At 35.7% G+C, this 27,973-nt stretch overlaps 1 non-coding gene across 1 annotated transcript; it reads right to left on the bottom strand.

Moving 5' to 3' along the window:
- Window positions 1-6,774: 6,774 nt before the first annotated feature.
- LOC133787434 (small nucleolar RNA R71) lies at window positions 6,775-6,881 on the bottom strand. Its single transcript, XR_009872457.1, has one exon. It is a non-coding gene; the product is annotated as a small nucleolar RNA R71 (small nucleolar RNA).
- Between the last annotated feature and the right edge of the window lie 21,092 nt (window positions 6,882-27,973).

The following is a 27,973-nucleotide window of genomic DNA, read 5'->3' as shown; positions in this document are numbered from 1 at the left end:
CATGGTATTCACTTCCCATCACATTCGGGCATCCTTCCTGAAACATGTATGTGGCACAGGCCACCCTCTCATTACCAACTACCCTCATAAAATCCAGGATAGCGATAACCATACTCATCCACTGTTCAGCCTTGGCCGGATCTACACTACCCTCAAAAACTGGAGGGTGCTACATTCTAAACCTTTCATAGAGAGGTTCCCATTTGTTCCCAACCTCTGAGATTCCCATTCTAAACCTTTCATAGAGAGGTTCCCATTTGTTCCCAACCTTTCATAGAGAGGTTCCCATTTGTTCCCAACCTCTTACGGTTGTATTACTTCTGGCACCAACGCAGGTGGCACCTCTGACATTTACAAACAGATAACAATGCTAATAAGCATTTTGTGGCATTTATAAACAAATAGCGATGCAAATAAGCATTTCATTGCTTACGCATACATATAACAGCACTAATGAGCATTTCTTTCACATTCACAAATAATTTCAGTGCTAATAAGCATGTCTTTATAAATCATACAACAGTCAAAGGCCAAGCCCTATCAGAATATCTCATGCTTTCTAATAAAGCAGACAATTAAGGCATTTATATCCTATTTAAGTAGTTAAACACATAACCACATAATTAGTTACCAAACCCTAAGTCAAGCTTGTCTTTAGTGGTGAGGGTATATGCTTTCCCAGTCTTCAGGAACCCTTAACCTTGGCACACTCTGATACCAAGTTGTAACGCCCTGGATAGCCAAGACCGTTACACTGTGTGTTTTAAATAATGTAACTAAACATGATTAACGATTTAAGGTTAAAAATTTTGTCAAAAGGAATAACCAATTCATTAAAATGTTTACGTTCATACATGAGATCCCAAAATAATGTTTATAAGTCAAATTACAATTTAAAAGTTACAACCAGCTGACCTAAGCGAAAAAATAGGGTTTGACCCTAGTTCCTCTGAGAAACCTCGATCGTGGTGGTCAAGCAGCCGCATATGTACACATCGCCACTGAAGTTCTCCAACTCATGGCTGGTCCAGCTTCCCTTTTTCCTTACCTACACCACATAGTACCCGTGAGCCAAGGCTCAGCAAGAAAACTTAAACATGCTCATAAGCAGTTAATAACATATTACAAAATTAGAATAAGCATGCCTAGCAGTAATAACCATACTCATGCATGCATTCTATTCAGATAAATGACTACAATGTCACACCGTGGCCTGTTTCCCTAAATATGTGACCATATAGTCACCCCAGGGCCGCTGCCCTAAATAAATGAATAATAATTCATACCAGAGCTCGTTTCCCTAAGATATGGGACTATAGAGTCACCCCGGGGTCCATTTCCCTATTCTCTGTATAACCAACCTTAGAGTTGGCCCACCATACCTGGCGCTTTAATTTTCCAACGACCATAGGGTCGGTCAAGCGTATATCATGCTCCTGATTACGCCTAACCATATCAACCAGCGCTCAGTGCGCTATTACCGCCCTTGACTTATAAGTCAAACCTTTCGACCAGCGTTCAGTGCACTTTTGTCGTCCTTGACTTATAAGTCAAGCCTTTTCAATTAGATAATGTAGACAAGTATACATCAATTAACTATTATCCAGATACAGAGCATTCAAACATGCTTAACCAAAAAATCACAGGCATAATCATAATCATGCTCATTCACAAGGGCCCGAGCCCTAATCATAACTATATTTAACAACTGGGCCAAGTCCTAATCACATACATCACGTACTGGGTGTAGTTTTCTTACATTTGGTCCAAGTGCAAGCAAGCAAGCACGACTCCCGAGAACGATCATCTCCCAAGCCCTAGCGGTAACCTAGTCACAACCCATAAATAACGTTCTCATTACCATTTGATTCAATAAATGAACCCCGGGACTAATCTCGTGCTCTCGGGACTTCAAATTCCACTACACGGGGTGGTGAAATTGTCCCCCGAGCCCCTGGGCCTATGCCCTAAAAACTACAAAACTAAGGCCCCTGAAAATGGCCTGGCACCGCGACACTCAGCTAGAGCCACCTTGCCCTGGACCGCCTCAGCGCTGTGTCTAGGAAGAATAGCATCGCGGCTCCTCTGGGTGAAACCAAATTTTCTGGGTTTTTCCACCATTTTCTCCAAGGTAAAACTCACAAAATCTCATCCCAAAATTGCACCAAGGTCCCAAATGAGTCTAAGAGTCTCAATAACACATCATAAGCAACACAAACACCCCAAAAACCAAGTCAAATCCTTAACCCAACCAAAAGTTTAAAACTTAACCAAAACTTAAACCACATCAGAAATTCACCAAAAACCAAAGCACAATCTTACCTCAACTGAGAATCACGATCCATCAGCTGTTTCCAATTCAATCCTAGCTTTAATTTTCCATGTCCCAAGCTTTTCCCTCCTCAAAGTAATCAAAACTCACCAAGAGCTTCAAAATATAAAGAGGAACGAGAGATAGAGTGTGTGAGGTGCTGAGTTTGTGTTTCTCTATTTCCTACCTCTGAAGGAACTCAGTGACTAAGTCACTACTAGGAAGGAAAGGACCAAAATGCCCCTTGCCCACTAATGTACTCTTCAATGCCCTTAAGGGCAAATTAGTCATTTGTCACTTTTCCTGCTAATCTCAATTAACACCTCATTATTCTCGTTACTTCTAATATCCTCAAATAATTACTAAGTAATTTCCCATTACCTGATAAATCTCAGTAATGTACTAAATTACCAAAATACCCCTAGGCCCACCTCGAGTCGAGTATTTTGACCCCGTTATGACTAAACCGCTAACTTGCTCCCGAGGATCGCCTCATGCCAAATAACTCAAATATATCCACATAATAATGTGGTTTCAATCAATACAACACATATATATACATACAAATATGCCCTCAATGGGCCATAATTACGAAAATGCCCTTCTAATAAGAAATGGGCCCATATGCATGCTTAATACGCCTAAACATGCAACTACATTCATATTATAATATAAGTCACATAATAAATCAATTATTACCCTCTTGGCCCCCTAATCATGGCAATAAGTCATATTAGGGAAATTGGGACGTTACAAAATGTAACGACCCAAAATCACTAATATGGCTTAAGGGCCCTGATTAGTGTGTCGTGAAGGCATAATTGACTTATGAGTGAATTTATTGATTTAATGCATGCTTGTATGATTATTTGAATGTAAATGTGGTTAAATTTTATATCTATGAGAACCACATTATTATGTGGGTAGATTTGCAGTGAGCGACTTGAGGCGATCCTAGGGAGCTAGATAGCGGGAAAAGTCACAATGGGGCTTAGTAGTTGACTTTGGATAAGTCAGGGGTATTTTAGGTATCGAGTAGTTATTTAAACTATCGGGTTATGGAAATAAATATATGGAGATATATTTGAGGATAGGAAGCTTAGGCGGGAATATTGGGGAAATTTACCGTTTTGCCCTCGGGGACGTTTGCGGCACCCCGAGCCTCGGGATTGACTTAATTTATTAGGATTAGACTAAGTTAATGAAAACAGAGGAATGAAACAAACCGACCTCAGCTCTTCTTCTCTCTTCTCTTCTCTTCACTTCTCTTCCTTCTCTCTTCTCTTTCAAGAAACCATAGAAAATCTAAGGGAAAATTCAGCTGGAAATTTCTATGATTGAGCTGAAATCATGAAGGTTTAGCTTAGTACTCAGCTAAGGGACACCCAACTAGGATCAAGGTAAGAATTGAGCTTGTTTTTGGGAGTTAAAATTCTGAGTTTTGGCTGAATATTGAGGTGTTTATGGTTTTAATGTTTAAGGATTGAATTAAGCTGAAAGCTTAGACTTTAGCTCAGAAATTCATCAAGAAGGTGGTTCAGCAAAAGAGGTAAGTTTCAATTCGTATTCAGAGGTTAAAATTTTAGTTTTGCATGATTGGTTTTGGTGTTTAGAGTTGCTGGGTTTCAGAGAATCAAAATGGGGTTTTAGTAGGTTTTTAGGCTGGATTTCTGTTGGGATATGTTGTTAGAGTCATGATAAAAGTGTTGTGATTAATGGGTTTTGAATTAGGATGCTTTGGAATGGTTTTGGATGGGGTTAGGATGTTAGAAATGGTGGTTTTTCTAGGCACAAAGGGAAGGGTCGCGACTCTGTTCTAGAGAGTTGCGGCCCTAGGATGCAAAGGAGCCAGGGAGGCTCGGCCAGAGGGAAGCGACACGGCGTCCAAGGTCAGGGTCGCGGCGCGTGTCTGCTCTTTGGGAGGGGGCTTGGTTCTGTTTTAGAGGCGAGCCGTAGCTAGGCTTCAAGGGCCGTAACCCTTGGGTGCATTTTTGAACATTTGGGGATTTTAGGCGCAGGAGTCTAGCCTAGGGTGCTCGGGATCGATTTCCCCACCGTGCTTGGTGGAATTCAATGTCCCGGAATCTAGTATTGTACCCCGGAGACCTTTACTCGAATATTAATGGAACCCAATACCTTGGTTGTGACTAGGTGTTAAAGCTAGGGCTCGGGAACGGATAGCATCGCTCGTAATCAGTGAACGCGGAGACTAAAGGTAAGAAAACTGCAACTGGTTGGGTATTTGTAATGGGACTAAGTGCTCCCTAATATGTATACTTGAAAGGATGGTATTAAGCCATGTAAACAGTGAACCAACGACCTAAGAGTGCCAAGGGTTACACTATCGCACAGGGCGCGGCTTGGCCACTGGTAGTCGAGGACAGCTTATTATGCACTGAGCTCGGTTTAAGCGGACCGGAGTCTGATAAACGAGTTTTAGGCTCGTTTATGGTCCTAGTTTTTAGGCTATTTTTCATTAGTTAGGATTATTTTAGTTCGGAATTATGCTCGTTTGTTCTTGTTTCAGGGTGATTAATGTTAAGTGATGCAAATATTGGAAAGGAGCGAAAATGGAATGAAATCGAGACGGATTTGTGAATTTTGTTGGTTCTGTAAATAGCGCTACAGTGCCACCTTGGGAGCGCCGTAGCGCTAGGAAGAAATTTTGAAGAGGCTCGGCACTGACTTTAGCGCTACAGCGCTACAACATCAGCGCTACAGCGCTTGGATGCAGTTTTCAGGAAGTTGGTTCCTTACTTTAGCACTACAGCGCTACCAAAAGAGTGCTACAGCGCTGGTGCCCAGATTTCCCCCATTTCGGCTCTGAGTTTAGCGCTACAGCGCTACAAGGGTAGCGCTACAGCGCTGGTTTCGCGATTTCTGATATATCTGGTTATTTTTTATGGGCAATTCAGTCTTTTCCAGAGGGAACTTTTAGTAGGGATTTTTGGGAATCATATAGGCGTCAGAGACAAGGCAAAAGGGGAGAACGACGGCTGGAGTAAGAACACCATATTGGAGGATTCGTCCCTGAGTTTTTCATCTTTTTCTGTTAATTTTCATGTTTGTAATTGAACTATCATATGGCTAGAATGAATAACATAGGCTAAATTTTCTTTTAGGGCTTTTATGTGAATCTTTTGGAAACCCTTGTTATGGTTTAATGCAAAATTGATGTTCTTCTTCATCTTTTTCAATTCCTTGCAATCTATGTTAATTGTGCGATTATTGATTGATCACCTCTAATTGCTATTTTATGAATCAAATTGAAATCTGAAAAGTGAAATTTGATATGCTTTGATTGTTTGGATGCAAATTTAATTTAGAAGGAAAGTATCTAAATTGTTTGCCTATTTTTCTGAGTTGCGTGTTTAATGCTTTCTTCATGATTCAACTTACCATAGAAATATAGGAAGTTGTCATTGAGATTGAATTTTGTAAATCTTAACCAGATTACGAATTGTTTCTGCAACTTATTCTTGAATAGGGAGAAGGGGATATAGATGCTTGCATTAGGAAATAAGAGGGTGGAAAATAGAGGATCATAATTGACCTAATTGTATTTTCTCTGTTAATTTGTTTAATTCTTCATTTTGCTTCGTTAGTATTTTTCTTAGTTTAAAATCTCTGAATATTGTTTAATCAAATAAAATTAAAAGATTAATTGATTGGTAATTGATAAATCAGTCCTTGAGGACGATACTTGGTTTTTACCATTTTATTACGAACTGCGACTGTGTGCACTTGCACAGCATAAATTTCGCAACAAGTTTTTGGCGCTGTTGCCGGGGACTGAAAATAATTATCAATATCAGTCTAATTAATTTTTATTCTAATTTGATTTTAATTTCTCTTGTTTCTAATCTGTTTAGTTGCTTAATTTGTCTATCTCAGGTGACTTTTGGTATATGCGTGGCAGAAAAGGAAAAGACACACTTGTTCCTCTGAATCCTGAGATTGAAAAGTCTTGCAAGCAACTCAAAAAGAACAAGAGGGAGACCCAGAAATCTGTGAAGATGGCACAGAATGAAGGGGATGGCAGGAATGTTCTAATTCCTGGAGTTGTACAAGGGGGTCAGGCTCAGAACAATGCTGAGAGGAGCCTGAGAGATTATGTACTGCCCACTCTGACGGGAGTACAAAATAGTATACGCCCACCAGCTGTAGAGGCCAACAATTTCGAAATCAAGCCTGCTATTCTACAAATGGTGCAGTCCTCTGTGCAATTCAATGGGTTGCCTTCTGAAGATCCTCACACTCATTTGTCCAATTTTCTGGAGTTGTGTGGAACCTTCAGATATAATGGGGTGAGTGATGACGCTATCAAGCTTAGGCTTTTCCCATTTTCTCTGAGGGGCAGAGCTACAAGCTAGCTGAATTCGCTGCAGCCAAATTCTATTGTCACCTGGCAAGATCTAGCTCAGAAATTTTTGTCTAAATTCTTCCCTCCGTCCAAAGCTGCTAAATTGAGGGGAGATATCAATAACTTTTGCCAGAATGATGGAGAGTCATTGTATGAGGCTTGGGAACGGTTTAAGGAACTCCTGAGAAGATGTCCTCATCATGGCATTGAATAGTGGATGCTAGTACAGAATTTCTACAATGGTTTATGTCCGACAACCAGAACCATTATTGATGCTGCAGCGGGTGGCACTTTTATGAGCAAGAGCGCAACTGGTGCTTATGAGTTGCTGGAGGACATGGCTACAAACAACCATCAGTGGTCTGAGGAAAGATCATCAGGAGTTAGAAAGGTAGCTGGGGTGCATGAGCTGGATGCAATCACTGCTTTAACAGCGCAAGTAGCCTCTTTGACAAAGCAGTTGCAACAGAGCAGTGTATCTGCTAATGCGGTTCAGATGGCAGTGAGGTGTGAAATGTGTGGTGGTGCTCATTTTGTCGACCAGTGCCCTATCTGTATGAATAATAACACCCCAGTGGATCATGCTCAAGTTCAAGCAGTGGGAAATTTTCAAAGGCCACTCAATAACCCATTCTCAAATACTTACAATCCTGGGTGGCGAAATCATCCCAATTTTTCGTGGAAGAATAATCAGGGCCAACAACCTCAATTTCAGGGCCAATTTCAAAATAACATGCCTCAGCCACCTATGCATCAAGCTTCGTCATCACAACAACCTAGGCCTCAACAATCAATGCCTCAACCTGAGAGGCCTAATGAACTGCAAGCTGCCTTGTTGACTCTTACTAATACTCAGACTCAATTTATGACTGAGACCAGATCCTCTATTCGAAACCTTGAGACACAGGTTGGGCAGTTGGCCAATATGCTCAATAACAGACCCCAGGGAAACTTGCCCAGTAATACTGAAGTCAACCCCAAGGAGCAAGTTCAGGCAATTACTCTGAGGAGTGGGAAGCAAATTGAGCAGCCTAGACCTCCACAGGCAGTGGTTCAGAATAAAGCGATGGGTGCACAGTCTGATTCAGAAAGGGTTACTGAAGACCATCAGCAGTCAGAACAGAGTCCGCCAGTTGTTATTGAGCAGCCAGTTAGAGTTCCATACCCTCAGAGGCTTAGAAAGACTACACTTGATAAACAGTTTTCTAAGTTTCTTGAGGTGTTTAAAAAGTTGCACATAAACATTCCTTTTGTTGAGGCCTTGGAGCAGATGCCCAATTATGTTAAGTTCATGAAGGAGATTCTGTCAAAGAAAAGGAGAATGGAGGACTATGAGACTGTAGCACTCACTGAAGAGTGCAGCGCAATTTTACAAAGGAAGTTACCCCAAAAGCTGAGAGATCAGGGGAGTTTCACCATACCTTGCACCATTGGCAAGTTTGAATGTAAGCACGCCTTATGTGATCTGGGGGCAAGTATCAATCTGATGCCCCTGTCTGTGTTTAAAAGACTTGGTTTGGGGGAGGCAAAACCAACAACTGTCACCTTACAGCTCGCAGACCGATCGTTAACACATCCATGAGGTATCATTGAGGATGTTCTTGTGAAGGTAGATAAGTTCATATTTCCAGCTGACTTTATTGTTCTAGACATGGAGGAGGACACAGATGTCCCAATTATTCTCGGTAGGCCATTTCTAGCTACAGGCCAAGCTCTTATTGATGTTCACAAAGGAGAGCTTAAGCTTAGAGTTCAAGGAGATGAGGTGGTCTTTAATGTCTTTAAGTCTATGAAGTATCCGGTGGCTAGTGACAGTTACTTTAGTGTGGATGTGATAGAAAAGGCAGTCTCCAAGAGAAGAATGAGCAGTGATGCCTTAGAGGCAATATTATTGGGTGATGACGGCGACGATGATGATGATGCTGAGATCAGAGAATGTGTGAACTGGATCAACTCGTTCTTACCATATTGGAAGAAGTTTCAAGAACTAGCAGATGCGACTGATAAACCGCTAACCTCCATTCAGCAGCCACCGCAGTTGGAATTAAAAGTCCTCCCAGATCACTTGCGCTATGCTTATCTAGGAGAGAATGAAACTTTACCTGTCATTGTGTCAGCTGACCTGTCAAAGGTAGAGTTGGAGAAACTATTGAGGGTGTAAGGGAGCATAAATTGGCCATTGGGTGGACCTTGGCAGATATTAGAGGAATCAGCCCATCGACAGTGATGCATAAAAATTTTTTGGAGGAGAATAGCAAGCCATCCATAGAGGCCCAGAGAAGACTCAATCCAGCTATGAAGGAAGTAGTGTTGGAGCAAATTCTTAAATGGTTGGATGTTGGGGTAATCTACCCAATTTTTGATAGCGCATGGGTGAGCCCTGTGCAAGTGGTACCTAAGAAGGGTGGAATGACTGTGGTGAAAAATGAGAACAATGAACTCATTCCAACAAGGATTGTAACGGGGTGGCGGATTTGTATAGACTACCGCAAGCTCAATAAGGCCACAAGGAAGGATCATTTTCCTTTGCCTTTCCTTGATCAGATGCTTGACAGATTGGCAGGCCATAACTACTACTATTTCTTGGATGGGTATTCTGGGTATCATCAGATCGCTATTGCACCAGAGGATCAAGAGAAAACAACCTTCACATGTCCTTATGGCACATTTGCTTTCAGGAGAATGCCATTTGGACTATGCAATGCCCCTGCAACATTTCAACGGTGCATGATGGCCATATTTTCAGACATGGTAGACCGGTGTATTGAGATTTTCATGGATGATTTCTCTGTTTTTGGTTCATCATTCGACCTCTGTTTGGGTAACTTGGAGAACGTGTTGCGTTGTTGTGAGATGGCAAATCTAGTGCTAAATTGGGAGAAATGCCATTTTATGGTGAAAGAGGGGATTGTTCTTGGCCATAAAATCTCAAGTGAGGGAATTGAGGTAGATAGAGCAAAAATTTCTACCATTGAAAAGCTGCCTCCACCAGTCTCAGTCAAAGGAGTTAGAAGTTTTCTTGGTCACGCTGGGTTCTATCGAAGATTCATCAAAGATTTCTCTAAGGTGTCCAAGCCTCTCTCAAATCTTCTTATGAATGGAATTGTCTTTGATTTTAATGACGAATGTTTGAGGGCTTTCAAATTCTTGAAAGAAAAGCTTATTTCTGCTCCAATTGTGATAGCTCCGAATTGGGAGTTGCCTTTTGAGTTGATGTGCGATGCTAGTGACTATGCAGTGGGGGCAGTTCTGGGACAGCGGATTGACAAGGTATTCAGGTCTATTTACTATGCTATTCGGACTCTAAATGATGCTCAGCTGAATTATGCCACTACAGAAAAAGAGTTGCTAGCTATTGTGTTTGCTTGTGACAAATTTAGACCATATCTGATTGGTAACAAAGTGATTGTCTACACTGATCACTCTGCCATTAAATATTTGATGTCAAAGAAAGATGCCAAGCCCCACCTGATTAGATGGATTCTTTTGCTTCAAGAATTTGACTTGGAGATTCGTGACAAGAAGGGCAGCGAGAATGTGGTGGTTGATCATCTCTCTAGACTTGAGTTGGAGGAGACTGAAAATAAGAAGGCAGTGCAAATCAATGATCACTTTCCTGATGAGCAGTTGTTTGGGATAAGTGAAACTTTAGCTGTCCCTTGGTTTGCAGACATAGTGAACTTCTTGGTTGCCAAGATTGTGCCTCCTGAAATGTCAAAGTAGCAATTAAAGAAATTCTTTTCTGAGGTGAAACACTACTATTGGGAGGAACCTATTCTCTATAGGCACTGTGTTGACCAGATTATCAGAAGGTGTGTTCCTGAAGAAGAGATGCAGTCCATTCTTAATCACTGTCATACTCAACAATGCGGAGGGCACTTTGGAGCATCAAGAACAGCGGCCAAGGTATTACAAAGTGGTTTCTATTGGCCTTCATTATTCAAGGATGCCAATGTTTTTGTCAAAGCTTGTGATAGGTGTCAGTGAACTGGTAATATCTCGAGGAGAAATGAAATGCCTTTACAGGGGATTCTTGAGGTGGAATTGTTTGACGTATGGGGCATCGATTTCATGGGGCCTTTTCCACCATCTTACAACAATGAATACATTCTATTGGCAGTGGATTATGTATCCAAATGGGTGGAGGCTACAGCAACTAGAGCCAATGACGGTAAAACTGTGCTTAATTTTCTGCATAAACATATTTTTACTAGATTTGGCACTCCCCGAGCTCTGATTAGTGATGAAGGGAAACATTTTGTGAATAAGCAACTGGATGCATTGCTGGCTCGTTATGGAGTTTATCACCGAAAAGCTTTGCCTTACCATCCTCAATCAAATGGGCAAGCTGAAGTTTCGAACAGAGAAATCAAGAACATCCTTGAGAAGACCGTTGACAGTTCGAGGAAAAATTGGTCGAAAAAGTTAGATGATGCGATTTGGGCATACAGAACTGCATTCAAAACACCAATAGGCATGTCTCCTTACAGGTTGGTGTTTGGTAAAGTGTGTCATCTACCAGTTGAATTGGAGCACAGGGCATTCTGGGCTATGAAAAAGTTGAATTTTGATTGGAATGCCGCTAGTGAACGAAGGCTGTTGCAACTGAATGAACTTGACGAGTTCAGAAATGAGGCTTATGAGAATGCCAAGATTTATAAAGAAAGAACAAAGGCTTGGCATGACAAGAACTTAATCAGAAAGGAGTTCCAACCAGGGCAGCAGGTACTTCTGTTCAATTCAAGACTGCGACTGTTTCCTGGCAAATTGAAGTCAAGATGGTCAGGGCCATTCACTGTTGTTCAAGTCTTTCCATATGGTTCTGTAGAAGTTCGGGGCAATTCAGGTGATTCCTTTAAAGTCAATGGCCAGAGATTGAAACCTTACTTGGGTGGTACTTTTGATCAAGCAAAGTCTGTCCTCCTTCTGAAGCCTCTTTGAAGAGGGATCCAGCGTCCGGCTAAATGACGTTAAAGACAACGCTTTGAGGAGGCATTTCTCAGTTGTAAATTTATTTAATTTTATTTTATTTGGTTTTGAACAATGATGGGATTTTTTATTTAGTTGTTATTTTTATTTTCATGTATTGTTTGAACCGTGAAAATCGTGAAGAAAAAAAAACAAAAAACAAAAAAAATGAAAAAAATGTGGTGATTTCAGGTGCCATAGCGCTACAGCGCTACACTTGCAGCGCTATGGCGCTCTTCTCAGAGAAGAACAGGAACTTCGGGGGTCAGTTAGCGCTACAGCGCTGGTTCCAGAGGCCAGAGTCCAAATTCGCGTATCAGCGCTACATCGCTACCCTTATAGCTATAGCGCTCGACCCAGAATTTTTTTTAAAAATCAGAGGGGTGCGATTTTTTCCCTCATTTCCTCCACTTTCTTTTTCTTCATTTCTATTTTCTTTTCTCCATTTTCTCCATAACCTCCATAGCTCTTCCCTTGCAGCCCTTCCTCCCTAGAAATTTCACCACACCTTCTCTCTTTCTCTCATTTCTTTCTTCTTCTATTTCTCTCATTTCTTTGATTTCTTCTCCAACCCAGTCAAATCTCCCCAATCATTTGAAACCCTAAAAAAACAAAACTCACTGATTTAATTTCTTGTTGGAGAGGGAAATTCTCAAGGGGTTGTCCTAATTCATGCGTAAGGGAATCTATTGCAATGGTTTGGTAAGTGGTCTTCTTCCCTTTCCTCCTCCGATTTGTTTTGTTGTGATATTTGGGATTGGCTGGCCTTGATTGATTGAAGAGGGTGAATCCTTTCTGTGGCTTGGGTTTGGGGATTTTAGTTGATTTGCTTGAAAGGTTGAATATTGTCACTGTTTGTGAAGAGGAAAAGGGTCCATTGATAGGGGAGGTGCTGTAAAAAAAAAAATTGTCTTGTGGTTTGGTGATAATATAGATAATGGCACCCAAGAGTAGAGCGGGTAGAAATAAGGACAAGGGAAAGGGGCAAGCATCTGCGTCTCAACCTAGGGAAGATAGTTATGAGCATGAGTATGATGAGACTCGGTTTATCAATTTCAAGGCTCAGGAGCGGTATGAGAAATTTGTCAGGAAGCCTTTGATTCCCGAGCGTGAAGTAGAATTTCAGTCTGAACCGTTTGCTCATCCGATTTTTTAACGGGTTCGGGCAAATCTCATGAATAGGAAATGGGGCGATTTTGTAACTAGACTGGCACAGGCTAATGTGTCGTTGGTGTATGAGTTTTATGCGAACTTATGAGATAAACACATTGACACAGTCTTTGTTCGAGGGAAATGTGTGCCTTTCACTACTGAAGCGATTAATAAGGTGTTCAAAGCCCCGCATATAAAACAGGAGGAGGAGGAATATGCCCAGTTTTTGAATGGATCTATAGATTTTGCGGCGGTGGCTGATAAACTGTGCTTTGAAGGCGCTCCTTGGAATTTATCTGGCAGCCCCCCTAAAAGTAACGCATCATGCCAGCTTAACATGAAGGCGAGATTTCGGGCGTTCTTTGTGTGTGCTCGATTTATGCCAGTTAGTCATGTGTCTGATATGACTAAAGATCGAGCCTTATTGATGTACGCATTGATGCAGGGCATGAGTGTTAATCCGGGTATTTGGATCAAGGCAAACATCAATTTCATTGAAAAAGGGCACACTACTGGAGGTTTAGCCCATGGATCCGTCATCACGATGCTGTGCTGTAAAGCTGGTATCCCAGAGTTTGTTACTAATATCTATCATTCGCTGCAGCATCCGTTGTCCATTAATTTGATGAACGACTATCCTGAGCCTTCTTTATATGTGCCGCAAGCAAGAAAAAAGGGAAAGCGCCGTGTGGAAGCTGATGTGGAGGAAGAAGCTGAACCAGTTTTATTGGGTGGCGGTAGCAATTCAAGCTTGCAGCAAGTTAATGAGAAGTTGGATTATCTAATCCAACAGAATCAATATGTGGTTCAGCAGCAGCATATGGTGAATCAGTATTTGGGCCAGCGATATGATTATGAAGTGAGTCATGTGGCTCAATTAAACAATTTGGTGAGCCGCTGGTCGCTAGATGATTCGGATCGCACTTATTTTGCTCCACCTCCACCCTATCCACCGTACTCTCCGTTTTATCCTCCACCTCCACCCTCGTCCTTTGCTGGTTTTCCTGCACCTCAACCTCCGCAATCTCTGCCTTTCGAAGGTCCTTCGTTCCATCCACCACCACCGCCATACTGATGTGGCTGATCAGGTAAGTTCTCTTCCTCTGTTCCTTTTTTTTATCACATTGGGGACAATGTGCGTCTTTAGTTTGGGGGGGGGGGGGGGGGGGTGGAGCTTATTCTATTTTTATTTTTATTTTGCGTTATTTAATTTAGCTCTTAGTCTTTTGTTTGATTTTCTGTGTTGTTTAGTGTAATTGTTAAACCATCATTCGTGTCAGTTGTTGCTTTGGCTTTGCTCGTGAAAAGGAAATTGAATTCAACTGTGTGCTTGGTTCAATTGTTTTAGAGTTTAATTTAAAAGTTTTGTGGGAAATTTTTAATATGTTTTGAAAATGCAACATTTTGGATTTTATTATATGTGTTTGACTAGGGTTGGTGGAATGACAATTTGAATTTGATAAAACTTGCATTATTTGGCCTTTGAGGCGAAATCATTGATGACATGTGTTTAGAAAAATGATTTAGGCAATTTTATTGGATCGATTGTGCCTTTCAAGCCAACCTTGATTTAATTATCCTTAGTTACCCTTTTTTAGCCGTAAACTTTGTTTTTGTTCTTGATTATACTATCTGAGCCTAAATTTCTTAACTTCATTACTTTTCATTTTCCTTTGTTATCATAAGCATATAATTTGTGGGAAAGTAGAATGGAAAATAGTGAGGTATTGGTATGATTTGAATGTAGTATGATTGTACAAAAAGAAGAGAGAGAGAAACAAATCAATTTGTCACACTCCTTGATTTTATTTATATAGAAAATATTTAGTTTGGGGGAGTGTGAAATGATATTCAAAAAAAAATTTGATATGAAAAGAAAAGAAGAAAATGATGAAAGTGTTGTAATCTCTCTCTCTAATTGTATAAAAGGGTGATTTTTGGTGTGGTAAAGAGAAATTTGGCTGGTTTTAAGGTTTTATGCTTATGGTAACGATTGAGCCTAAATGACAATTTTATCTACCCTTGCCTAAGCCTAACGCTATAACCTGTGAAAGTCCTTTTGATTTCAAAACACGTGTTATTGACATTAGTGGAGAAGGTCAAGTAATGCAAGCATATTGAAAAATTGGTTTGTGGAATTGTCTGGAAGGAGTTGAGCATATATGATAGAGTCCAAATGTTGCAGTCATTTTCATGATATATTGTTGATTTCCCTAATTGAACTTTACAAATTGGACTTTAAGGCAATTGAGCTAAAATTCTGGTTATTGTTATTGCAATTGAGATTTCATGAGTTTTGGCAAAGCAGTATAGATGGTAATGATGGTTTAGCGTGTTCGTTTTGTGTTTGTTTCGTTTTGTCAGTTTAACTTAGTATTTACTCGAGGGCGAGTAAAGATTTAGTTTGGGGGAGTTTGATAAACGAGTTTTAGGCTCGTTTATGGTCCTAGTTTTTAGGCTATTTTTCATTAGTTAGGATTATTTTAGTTCGGAATTATGCTCATTTGTTCTTGTTTCAGGGTGATTAATGTTAAGTGATGCAAATTTTGGAAAGGAGCGAAAATGGAATGAAATCGAGACGGATTTGTGAATTTTGTTGGTTCTGTAAATAGCGCTACAGCGCCACCTTGGGAGCGCCGTAGCGCTAGGAAGAAATTTTGAAGAGGCTCGGCATTGACTTTAGCGCTACAGCGCTACAACATCAGCGCTACAGCGCTTGGACGCAGTTTTCAGGAAGTTGGTTCCTGACTTTAGCACTACAGCGCTACCAAAAGAGTGCTACAGCGCTACCAAAAGAGTGCTACAGCGCTGGTGCCCAGATTTCCCCCATTTCGGCTCTGAGTTTAGCGCTACAGCGCTACAAGGGTAGCGCTACAGCGCTGGTTTTGCGATTTCTGATATATCTGGTTATTTTTTATGGGCAATTCAGTCTTTTCCAGAGGGAACTTTTAGTAGGGATTTTTGGGAATCATATAGGCGTCAGAGACAAGGCAAAAGGGGAGAACGACGGCTGGAGTAAGAACACCATATTGGAGGATTCGTCCCTGAGTTTTTCATCTTTTTCTGTTAATTTTCATGTTTGTAATTGAACTATCATATGGCTAGAATGAATAACATAGGCTAAATTTTCTTTTAGGGCTTTTATGTGAATCTTTTGGAAACCCTTGTTATGGTTTAATGCAAAATTGATGTTCTTCTTCATCTCTTTCAATTCCTTGCAATCTATGTTAATTGTGCGATTATTGATTGATCACCTCTAATTGCTATTTTATGAATCAAATTGAAATCTGAAAAGTGAAATTTGATATGCTTTGATTGTTTGGATGCAAATTTAATTTAGAACGAAAGTATCTAAATTGTTTGCCTATTTTTCTGAGTTGCGTGTTTAATGCTTTCTTCATGATTCAACTTACCATAGAAATATAGGAAGTTGTCATTGAGATTGAATTTTGTAAATCTTAACCAGATTACGAATTGTTTCTGCAACTTATTCTTGAATAGGGAGAAGGGGATATAGATGCTTGCATTAGGAAATAAGAGGGTGGAAAATAGAGGATCATAATTGTCCTAATTGTATTTTCTCTGTTAATTTGTTTAATTCTTCATTTTGCTTCGTTAGTATTTTTCTTAGTTTAAAATCTCTGAAAATTGTTTAATCAAATAGAATTAAAAGATTAATTGATTGGTAATTGATAAATCAGTCCTTGAGGACGATACTTGGTTTTTACCATTTTATTACGAACTGCGACTGTGTGCACTTGCACAGCATAAATTTCGCAACAGAGTCAGTGGGGTAAACAGAGGGTGCGTCCTAAGTTGTCGGCCCTGACTATCATGTGACCTGAATATTATGAGACTTGAATGTTATCTCTGATTGGTTGCATCCTTGATTCTGAGTATATGCTTACTAGTTAATGTGGATTATTTGATGATTGATCATGCTTAAAGAATTGACTTTCTGTTATTGTTGTTTGTGTTGCATGTTATGTTTTCTTGCTGGGCATTGGCTCACGGGTGCTACGTGGTGTAGGTAAAGGCAAGGGCAAGCTTGATCAACCCTGACTTTGAGAGCTCTGCGAGCCAAATGTACATGACCAGCTGCTCAGCCGCCACGGTTGGGGTTTAGGCAGGGACGTGAGAACCGAAAATGTATATTTTGCCTTAGTATGGCTGATGGTTGTCTGTATTTTGGGAATTCTATAAGCCAACTTTTAAACTTTGTTTCTTTTTGGGATCCCATCTGTAAAACTATTTAGTTATATAGAATGAAACTTTTGAGACCAAAACCTTTTTAACCATAGCTCATACATGTTTAGTGACACGTTTTTGAATTAATGACTTGATTAGCAAGTCTTGCACCATTATAAGTACACAGTGTAGCGGTCTTGGCTATCCAGGGCGTTACACAAAAACTATTAGTTTAAGGGGAAATTACAAAAAGAACTTGATCCTAATTATGAGATGGTTAAAATTAAGGGCAAATTGGTCTTTTGGTTTTAGGGTTAGCTTTTGCAGACTAAAATAGAATTAGGTTAAATCTATTGTATTATTGTCAGTCGCTATATCGATCAAAGCAAGGATTCTCTCTGAGATTGAGGTCTAGAAGGTTGGAGAATTAAGAACAAACTTGAAGGTAAGATCTTATTAATCTTTACAATCTAGGTCATGTTTATGATTGTTCATGGGGTTTAAGCGTAGATGTTATGAATTAATTGTTATAATTTCATGATGGGGTATTTTATGAATATGTTTTAATGTTATAAACATCCTATGGGAGAATCAATGATGATATAAGGATTGGTTTTATGATATATGTTCATAGCTTGGGGGAGAAGAAGTTTTTTGCATGAGATTTTTTAGAGTTATGAAGTTAGAGGCTTCTCATGAATGTTTTATATTTTATTGATCTCTAAGAATTGTATGATGATATAGAGGGATTAAATATGAGAAAAACCCAAAAATAATTGTTCAAATCGGATTTAAATTGAGAGAGTTACGGTTGTTCGAAGAAAAGTCGTGATCTGGGATTACTCCGTCGGGCGCGACCACGCCCAAGGGGTAGCGCGACCGCGCTACATGCCCAGCAAACATGTTTTTTCCTCATATTGATGGTTTTGGTTGGGGCTTTGATGGTATAGTTTAAGGGTTTTCTATTTTGGGATTTTAGGACTTTCTTAAGGACACTTTAAGGGTGATTGGGTCTTAGAAAGCGTAAGATTGGTTCATGACATTTAGTTAAGTTATGAGTCTCTAAATGATATATGTTGAATGTTTTGAATTTAGGAAGGCACTTGAAGTGAGGTGATTGCGTCGCTACTGGACCTAAGGTAAGAAGAGTAGACACTTGCACGCGAGTGTATGCCCGACGTACTTATTTTGGTAAACTTTGTATGTTATATTGTAAATCATGTTATAAGCTATGATATGATTTATATTATGAACTATGTTAGGAATTAAGTTATGAATTATGTTATAAGCTATGCTATGAATTATATTATGAATTATGTTGTGAACTTTGCTAAGAAATATGCTATGAACTATGATATGAATTATGTTATTAGTTATGTTAGGAGCTATGTTGTGAGTGATGCACGTTGTGTGTGACTGAAATATGTGTGAATATGTTGTATGTTTGCGTGTCATGCTTACGATATGAAAATGCATGCTCACATTATCATAAATTCCATGCTTACATTACAAAAAATGCATGCTTATGTTAATTCGTGCTCAATTGACAACTGACCATATCAGCACTGGTTTACGGCTGGAACGACATCAGTAATATGTGTTATGGATTGAATATGTTATGCTAGGATAGGTTATTTTATGCTATGTTTATTTTATGCTATGTTTACGTTACACTATGGTTAGGTTAGGATAGATTACATTATGCTATGATTATGTTACATTGCGATATTGTTTATTATGGAACTTTGTATGATAAGGTATCGTCTATGAGTAGTTTATGTTTTAGGTTGTGATGATAAGAATTAGTTTATGTCAATGTTTTATATTTTATTCTTTATGTTGTATGTCTTATATTGTTGGGTTTTGGGGATTTGTGTCCTATATAGCTGTAACATCCCAAAAGTGCTCATATGGTTTAGTGTCTTGATTAGCATGCCGGGAGGGCATAATTGAATATATGTGTGATTGATTGATTTAATGCATGACTATGTGACATGCATGATTTATATGATAATATGAATATATTTATATGCATGTTTATAAGTATTAAATATGCATGTGGGCGTGTTCTTGTTTATAAGGGCATATTTGTAATTTTGGCATGTTGAAGGCATAAATGCGATTATATGTGTTAAATGATTGGGGCCACATTATTATGTGGATATATTTTCAGTATACGGCTCAAGGCGATCCTAGTGAGCGAATTAGCGGAATAGTCACAGCAAAGTTTAATACCCGACTCGGGGTGAGCTTAGGGGTATTTTGGGAAGATTAATGTATATTTGGGCTTTATCAAGTAATGGGTAAGTATTTGGTAGTTAGTTAGGCATGACGGGATTAATTAGAAATTTGAAGGACAAGTCGAGGAATTAGTGGGGAACAGGGAAAATGACCATCATGCCCTTATGGGCAATAAAAGAGGTTGAATTAATTTAAGGGGTATTTCTGTCTTTGGGTTAAGGATGTACTTAGATACTTTAGGAAATGACCAAAATCATTAGGATTACTCTCAAACACTCTCTCCCTCTCTCTCTTACACGTAATCTCTCCCTCCCTCTCTTGGGCTTGAAGGTTTTGGAGTGCTGAAGGAGAGGCCTGGGAATTGAAGCTTGGGGATTGAAAGATTGAAGCTAGGAGTAGGCAAGGAACTTATGGGGATTAAGCCATCACTGAGGTAAGATTTTAAGCCCTATTATGTTGAATTCTGGTTGGGTTTGGATGTGTTTAGAGATGCTTGGGTTGGCTTCTGAATTTGGGATTTAGGGGAAATTAAGCTAGTGATGTAGGCTATATGTGTTGTTTTTTAAGTGATACTGAGAATTCTAGACCTGGTTTTGGCTTAGGTGTATAGTTAGGTTGAATTTTTAGGCTGTAGTTGGGTGAAAAATACTGAGAAACCCAGGGATTTATGGGTTCACGGGGGCGCGCCGCGACCCAGTTCATGGGCATCGCGGCCCGTGTGCCCCGGGAGGCCTTGGGAGCTTGTAGGCGTGCCGTAGCACTAAAGGGCAAGTCGCAGGCTGCCTCCCCCCTAGAGCAAGGGGATGGCGCCTCTGACTTGAGGTGCACCGCGACTCGTAGGGCCAGGTCACGGCCCACCTAGGCAGCCATAGCCTAAGTTGGTTTTTAGGCTCGAGGAGGCTCGGGGATTTAAACCTAAGTGCTCAGGACGAATTCTACTACCCGGTTTAGTAGAATTCGAGGTTCCGGAGGCTAGTATTTGTTCCCAAAAAATTTAATTGGATTAAATTTTGATAATTATCCATTGTCGCTTGTGACTAGGGTTACCGTTAAGGCTCAGGACAGAGGATCGTGCTCGGGACCGCTTTGCATCCTTCGCTCGGGGCTCGAGGTAATAAAATTGCACCCAAGTTGTAAATGGGACTGAGATTCCCTGTAAATGAACATATGTGTTTTGTCACTTGTTTATATGTTATGTGTGATGTGAAAATACGGCCTAAGGGACTCGAGGCTGATGTTGAACCTACTGAACGCAGCTCGGCCTAAGCGAGTTGAGATCAGCTAAATAACCAGAGGGCTCGGCCTAAGGGTGTCGACCTTAGGATTTATATGTTTGGATTGAACTGTTATTGTTGCCTAGTTTAGCACTTGTATTCTGCTGTTAATCGACCTGATTGATCTAAAGTTTGCTATGTATGTTTTGTTGTTGTCTATGCTTGTTGATTATGGTTTTCTTGCTGGGCCTTGGATCACGGGTGCTATGTGGTGCAGGTAAAGGCAAGGGAAAACTAGACCAACCATGAGTTGGAGAGCTTTGGGGCGGAGTGTACATCGACAGCTGCTCGACCACCACGGCCGAGGGAATTACAGGGACTAGAGCTCAAAGTTGTATTTTGCCATTTAGACTGGCTACTGTTGTATTAACTTTTGAGGGTTGTATCTGCCATGTAAATCTTATTTTTGGGATATCATGTATCAAACTCTTGTTTTAATGAAAATCGATCATTTTACGATCAAAATCTTTTAACCCTAACCTGTCACTTGACTTTAGAAACACATTTATGTTCAAACGACTTGATTAGCGAGTCTTGCACTATTTTAACACACAGTGTAATGGTCTTGGTTAGGGCATTACAATAACTCTTCTTGCTGGGTGTTAGCTCACGGGTATTATGTGTTGCATGTAAAGGCATAAGCGTAGTTGATGAGGCGATGAGTTGGAGCAGGCTCAATCAGATGTGTGCATGTCGTGATCAGTTGACCTGGGGGTTGAAGGGGTTGCTACTTATCCATGGTTTTAAAAGTCTTCAAGTCATGGTTATTTGTTGATATTTAATAATTTGTATTTTTGCCTACGTAATGCATGCAAAAGATAGTTTATTTTAAATAATGAGATCTTGAGTTGTAGTTTTTGTAAAAAAAAATATTTAATTCATGTTTGTTTTCAAATAAGTTTCGATAAATATTTTGTAGTAAAATAATGGGTTTTAAGTCGGGTCATTACAATATTAAGTTAAAGTTTATATGTTTTTCAATTCTTATTCAATTTTTTTATCATACTTCTATATTGATTTCAATCATTTTACTTCTAATTTTTAATAAGTTAAGTCTATAATAAGTAATGTATTTATTTATTATTAACTTAAACATTTATAATTATATTCATTCTTATCAATTTTTCATTATATATTTTCTATTCATTGAATAATTTATATTCTATATTAATATCAAAAATTTAAAATATATTAAAAATAATAAGGTTAGTGATCAAATTACCAATACATACAAAATATAGGGACCAAATTGTATTTGTTGAAAGTTTTTAAACTGATCTTTTAACGGTGTTGGTCTAAGAGATGTATTTGCATCAAAACAAAAACAACAAACTTGCCATAATAAGATTTATAATTTAAGGACTATTCATACAAATAAATCTTTAATTAAATATCTTAAAATTTTAAATAAAAAAATTATCTATGAATAGGTATTTCATAAATATAATAAAAACCATAGATATATTAATTATAACAAAAATATCAATAACTAATTACTAATACATAAAAGAATTTAATATAAAATAAAATGCATAGCATAGGATATGGGTTTGACTGGAACTGTTGTACCATGCAAATAAGATACACGAGTCTTAGGATATGTTTGGTAGGATGGATGGAGAATAAGGAGGATAGAGAATATATGAAGGATGGAGAATATAAGGGAGGGGAAAGAGACTGATAATCATTTTATGGTGTTTGATACAAGAGAGATGGAGTAGTGGAATGATAAATAAATATATATTTATGAAATTATTTGTTTAGTCTTATGATTAATTTGTAATAATATCTTAAAATGACATAATTGTAATTTTAAATAAATTATTATGGTGAGTATGAATCTTTTCATTAAGGACGATTTACTATCCTCTCGTTTATCATCTCCTTCCTTCAATCCCTCTTACCAAATAAGGGCATTTACAATCTCCTCTCACCTCTATCCCTCCTCTACTCTCTATCCACTCTCTTCTCCCTGCAGCCAAACCTAGTGTTAGTTTCCAAGAACTGACGTCTTTGTAAATTTCTGAATGCATGAGACATTGTTTTTAGGTGAGCCAATCTCTGGTGTTAACTTTTGAGGAACTGGTGCTTCATGTACGATGTATTTTTTTTTTTTTATTGAAACGTGATAGCTACTTCATTAACTGGGAATCAAGATACAATAGAGTTTGGAGACCATTGTTTAGAATTACAAAAGACCGCAGGGCCGGGGGGGATAGTGTCTAAACATACGGTCCCATAAAGCAAGTTTATGAGCATAAAAGTTACTTTAGTCTACTGATGTGATTAGAGGAGCAGCCTATGAAGGACTTGGTGGCATTGTTGATACTTCATGTACGATGTATATGTACAGTTTTTTGGTAATAGATATTTAAAAAAATTCTTTTATGTTATATTATGCCTCAAAATCACTGGCGTGGAATTAGGAAGCTCCAATATGTAGTTAGCCCTTATAAATATCTCATTTCTAATTTATAAAAAAAAAACCTCAGCATGACCTGCCCACTCTATTAACTTTTTTTTTAAAGTTAATATTGGTAATTATTAAAAAAAACACACATATATATTGATAGCAAAATAAACAATAACAAATAAAGTGATATGATTATGATCTCTTATAATATATATAATGGACAGGAGATGAGTTAATTTTTAAAAATAAAATGTTCAAATGGGTAATCGCCCAAAATAAGTCTTACACAAAACATAAATTTCCATATACATAATTTAGACTTTTTATAAAAAAAAATCACGCAAAGCGTATAATAATGATAATAATAATAAAAAATAAATGCACACGTACAACAAATTTTTTGAACTTTGTTTTCGGTACTTTAATTATTCAGAATTTTTCAAAAACTTAAAAGAGATTTGATATACAATGGACACCATTATGAAAAAAAAAATTGTATTCAATACGCCCTCACGTGTCCATATAAGGAACATGTTGTACGAGTAGGGTGAAAAAGAATCTATGTCGTAGCATTCTCCTAAAAGTATTTTAAAATATGTATATTTTTTAATAATTACAAAAGACTGCGCGAAGCGCGGTTATGTTTTCTAGTATTTATATAAAGGAGAGCACCAAGGAGATGATGTGGTACTCTAAAATTGCTCCCAAGCATTCTTTATATTTTCTCATTTTTCATTTTTTTTATTCTTCTTTTAAAAAATTTATAATTAAAAAATAAAAATATCTATATAATTCATATATAATTTGAATTAAATTAATTTATTAATTGAAATGAGAGATATTTAAATTCTAAATATCTATATATAGTTACGATAATTTATTTTTATTTTTTATAATAATAAAAATTAATTAATTATTTTAAATGAAAGATATTTAAATTCTAAATATCTATGTATATATAAAAGAGAGCATCAATGAAATGATGTGTCACTCTAAAATTGCTCCAAATCATTCTTTTTATTTTCTCATTTTTTCACTTTTTTTTATTATTCTTTTTAAAATTTATGATTAAATAATGAAAAATATCTATCAAATTCATATATAATTTGAATTAAATTAATTCATTAATTGAAATGAGAATCTATATATTTATATAAAGGAGAGCACCAATGAGATGATATGGCACTCTAAAATTGCTCCAAAGCATTCTTTCTATTTTCTCATTTTTCACTTTTTTTATTCTTCTTTTAAAATTTTATGATTAAAAAATAAAAATATATATAATTCATATATAATTTGAATTAAATTAATTTATTAACTGAAATGAGAGATATTTAAATTCTAAATATATATATAGTTACGATAATCTATTTTTATTTTTTATAATAATAAAAAATTAATTAATTATTTTAAATGAGAGATATTTAAATTCTAAATATATATCTATATATATATAAAGGAGAGCTTCAATGATATTATGTGGCACTCTAAAATCTCTTCAAATCACTCTTTCTATTTTCTCATTTAATCTAATTTTTTTATTCATTTTCTATTTTCTAAAATATCTTAACAATTGAAAATATCAATATATATAAAGGAGAGCTTCAAGGATATTATGTGGCACTCTAAAATCTCTTCAAAGCACTCTTTCTATTTTCTCATTTAATCTAATTTTTTTATTCATTTTCTATTTTCTAAAATATCTTAACAATTGAAAATATCAATATATATACATATTAATTTGATTAAAAATTTATTTAGTTTAAATATCTTAACTACTTATTTATTGAAAAATACTAAAAAAATTAATTAAAAATTACGTAATAATTTTCGATTATCTATATATCTATTTTTCTTATTATATTATAATTATGTTTTTTTATTCCAAAGTGAATAGTTTTACAAAATATTTATATCTATATCTATATATAAATGAGAAGGTGGCATCCTATATTTTTTACAATTTATTTTTACTATTTTGTGAGAATTTCATATTGTATCCAAAAAAAAAATGTACATACATATATACGTACATCAACCCTTCAACAAATGTAACAGAATTAACCAAATTAATACACATACTTATAAATATATTGATTCTAATATAGTCATACGTAACAGTAGTTATCCAATAATAATAACATGAAAGAGATATCAATGAGAATGGTCACATATGGTTTAACTAAACAGTTATCACAATTAGATTTTATTATATTATTATACCATTTTATAATTAACATTTTACAATCTAAAGTATCTAATTTTTTATTTTCTTTAATATTTTATTAATTTTTTCAGTTTTAACCCATAAAAGTATGCCGTTACAAAATAATATGTTGCTTTTGCAAGCAGTTCTCTTCCTTAGAAAGAGAACTACCTTGATATTGGTAAGAACATATAATACCTGAATATTAATGAGAATTAAAATTTATTATCGGGTGTTGAATCGCTTGATGCTGTCATTTTTATTTAAAATTCTAATTATTATTATTTTCACTAAAGAAATTAAACTCTGAGTATATCGATTTACACTGTATATATGAATTTTAAAGAACCCACGTACCAAATTTTCAATTTTTCTTTTCGCTATGTAATTTAGTAAATATTAAATCTATATATTTATATCTATATCTATATATATATAAATGAGAGTTTCGATGAGATTATGTGAGACTCTAAAATTTATTCAAAGCACTATTTCTATTTTCTCATTTAATCTAATTTTTATTTATTTTCTATTTTCTAAAATATCTTAACAATTAAAAATATTAATATATATACATATTAATTTAATTAAAAATTTAATTTGCTTAAATATCTTAACTACTTAATCATTGAAAAATACTAAAAAAAAATTAATTAAAAATTACATAATAGTTTTCGGTTCTCTATATATCTATTTTTCTGATTATATTATAATTATGTTTTTTATTCAAAAGTGAATAGTTTTACAAAATATTATAATTATTATCATCAATCATCAATATTTATAATTGTATTTTTCTCTTATTTGATATTTTACTAAGCTTGTGAAAATAAGATATTACTAATGGCATTCTTTGGATTTGTGATTTGTTTTCACTATAATAAATAAATATTTTTATAGATTGTAATTTTAGTGGACATTCCCGCAGCAACAAAAGATGCGGAGGTTGATGTGAAACACGAAAAATTCTTTTTAGAAATAAGGAACACATTATGAATGAAAAATAATATTACTAAAAATAAAATAATGCACAACAACAAAAATAATAAATGTTTATTTAAATTATTTATGTTTATTTTAATTTAAATGTAATAGTTTTACGAAAATATATATTAACAACATGTATAATTTAATTTAAATTTGATTTATTTCAACGATGTACATTTTGAATTTAAATTTGATTAGATATTTCATTACAACAACTATTTAATTAAATTATAAATATAAGTAAACAATATTTTTTTCTCATTTTTTATATTACTTTTTTAATTTATAGCTATTAATTTATTAAGAAATTTTTTTTATCTATTTTGTCTGTTCTCTTTTTTCTCATTTTTATTTTAATAAAAATTATAATAGATAAAAATATCTACATATAATAATAATAATAATAATAATAATAAAATCTATCTATTTATATTTTAACTTTTTGACAAAATACAGGATCCAAATGTTAACTTTTAACAATAAAATATTCAAACAGGTAATCAACCAAATTATACGTGGTTCAAATAATCTATCTTTACATTCCTATTTTTTAATTTTTGACAAAACACAAGGTCCACAAGTTAATTTAAAAAAAATTAATGGTCAAAATTGGTAAACAACTAAAATACAAGGTTCAAAATGGTATGAACCCTTATAGAAAACATAAATTATATATATTTATAAAATTTACTTTTTATAAATAATTTTTAACCTTTTGAATAAATATATGATCCACAGGTTAATTTTTAAAAATAAACAATCAAAATGAGTAATCGGCCAAAATATAGTGTTCAAATAATAGATTTATCTATTTCTATTTTAATATTTTGACAAAACTTAAGGTCTACAAGTTAATTTGTAAAAATAAAAGTTTTAATGGGTGATCGACTAAAATACAAGGTTCAAAATAGTGTGAACCCTTACAGAAAACAAAAATTATATAAATATATTATTTAATTTTCATAAGAAGTTTGAACATTTTAAATAAATACATGGTCCAAAGGTTCATTTTAAAAAACATAGGGTCAAAACGGGTAATGAGCAAAAATACAGTGTTCAAATAATCAATCTATCAATTCCAATTTTTATTATTTTGACAAAACACGAGATCTAAAAGTTAATTTTTAAAAATAAAGACTTCAAACAGGTAATTGGCCAAAATAAATCTTACACAAAATATAAATTTTCTTATACATAATTTAGACTTTTTATAAAAAGAACTACGCAAAGCGTATAATAATAATAAATAAAAGTAAATGTACAACAAGCTTTTTGAACTTTGTTTTCAGTACTTTAAAATTTGTCAGAATTTTTCAAAAATCTACAGGAGGTTCGCTATACAATAACAGTGAACACCATCATGAAATAAAAAATTATGGTCAAGATGTCTTCACGTGTCTATATAAAGAACATGTTGTACGAGTATGGTCAAAATGAATCACCACCCCACAGTCTCCCAAAAAATATTTTAAAATATATATGTTTTAATAATTACAAAAGACTGCGAGGAGCGCGGTTATATTTTCTAGTGTATATATAAAAGAGAGCATCAATGAAATGATGTGTCACTCTAAAATTGCTCCAAAGCATTCTTTTGATTTTCTCATTTTTTTTCACTTTTTTAATTCTTCTTTTAAAAATGTATGATTAAAAAATGAAAAATATCTATCTAATTCCTATATAATTTGAATTAAATTAATTCATTAATTGAAATGAGAAATATTTAAATTCTAAATATCTATATGTGTAGTTACGATAACCTATTTTTATATTTTTTTCACTTTTTTATTCTTCTAAAAAAATTTATGATTAAAAAAATTAAAATATTTATCTAATTCATATATAATTTGAATTAAATTAATTCATTTAT

The sequence above is a fragment of the Humulus lupulus genome, chromosome 6 (genome assembly GCF_963169125.1).
Source record: "Humulus lupulus chromosome 6, drHumLupu1.1, whole genome shotgun sequence".
NCBI lineage: Eukaryota > Viridiplantae > Streptophyta > Magnoliopsida > Rosales > Cannabaceae > Humulus > Humulus lupulus.
Note: the sequence above shows the minus strand (reverse complement) of the source record. Positions and strands in the feature narration are given on the sequence as shown.